Here is a 1,593-nt window from a genome sequence, read left to right as displayed (position 1 = left end):
GACCGCCCAGGGCAGAGCACACAGCACCTAGTGACTTGCTCCACGGGCAGAAAAGAGAGAGGAAGAAATCCAAAACCATCCCTGAGGAGCCCTCAATGATTCCTACTTCATCTCACTCTTTAGAGGCTTAAAGGATGCGTAAGTGGCTGATTGTTTTAAGAACAAAGCGAAACCTGGCTGGGATTGGTCCTCCGAGGGCTCCAGCCACAGTCCTCTGACCTCCGCCTCCCGCTCCACTTGGCCTGTTTCTGGAGAAGGGTAATCTGTTTTCATTTCTGAACGGTCTGTCAAGAAAGTGGGACTGAATATTCCTTCCCAAAGCAGGGGCTCCTAAAGAAATAAAGCGAGCAAGTGCTGGCTGGCTCTGAGCTCAAGTAAGGGATGGTGAGAGAGGTGCCCTCTGGACAGAGACCTGTGTGGTGTGGGCAGGGACTCGGCCGACCTCAGATGGCTCCTTCCTTAAGTCTGATCTGCTGGGACCCCCCGGGCCAGGTTCCAGGCTTGCAGCCACAAGGGCAGGGTGAGCGGACTGAAGCTTGGTAGTGACATCAACTGCAAAAAGGCAACTAGGGGAGTTTCACATTTCATGCTGTTGCAGACTGTTTGGCTGGGATTTCTAAAAATCTAATTTTGCTTGTATGCATGTTTGTGATGGTGGTAGAGGTTGATTTTTTTCATTTGCTGAATAGCTTAATCAGTGGACCTTGTTGTAAATGGACTGGTTTAGGATGGGGTGACGAGCACAATTATTCATAGGTATGGAGTGGGGACCTGAAGAGACACAAAGTGACAAAGTCCATTTAGGTAAGCAAGTTTCCGATAGACAGCCATTCACTGGGTGCGAATCTGAATGTGATGCTGGAGACCTGGGTTCGATCCCTGGGTTTGGAAGATCCCCTGGAGAAGGGAACAGTTCAAGTATTCTTGCTTGGAGAATTCCATGAACAGAGGAGCCTGGTGGGTTACAGTCCATGGGATCACAAAAAGTCGGACACAACTGAGTGACTAACAGTTTCACTGCATGGTTCAGACACCAAAGTAAATGCTGCAAATTGAAAAGATAAATAAGGCAAAGTTCCTATCCTTAGTTAGACTCAAATGCAGGAGACAGGCCAAAAACAAGCAGATTGTCATCCTCAAGACAATTGATGTACACCATTTAAGCCACAGTGAGGTAAAGAATTCTTAAAGTGGCTGAAATAAAAGTGACTGCTAGATATATTTACCACACATTGTGAGGGCGTGAGGCCAGTAGAATGCTCTTATATTGAGTGAGGGCATAAAATGAAGCTGACAAATGTCCATCTAGTCAAAGATATGGTTTTTCCAGTAGTCATGTACAGACGTGAGAGGTGGACCATAAAGAAGGCAGAGTGCCGAAAAGTTGATGCATTCGAACTCTGATGTTGGAGAAGACTCTTGAGAGTGACTTGGACTGCAAGGAGATCCAACCAGTACATCCTAAAGGAAATTAGTCCTGATTATTCATTGGAAGGACTGATGCTGAAGCTGAAACTCCAATACTTTGGCCACATGATTCTAAGAGCTGACTCATTGGAAAAGACCCTGATGTTGGGAAAGATTGAAGGCAGA

This window comes from Muntiacus reevesi, chromosome 11 (assembly GCF_963930625.1).
Source record: "Muntiacus reevesi chromosome 11, mMunRee1.1, whole genome shotgun sequence".
In the NCBI taxonomy this organism is placed as follows: domain Eukaryota; kingdom Metazoa; phylum Chordata; class Mammalia; order Artiodactyla; family Cervidae; genus Muntiacus; species Muntiacus reevesi.
This window is presented reverse-complemented; position numbering follows the sequence as displayed.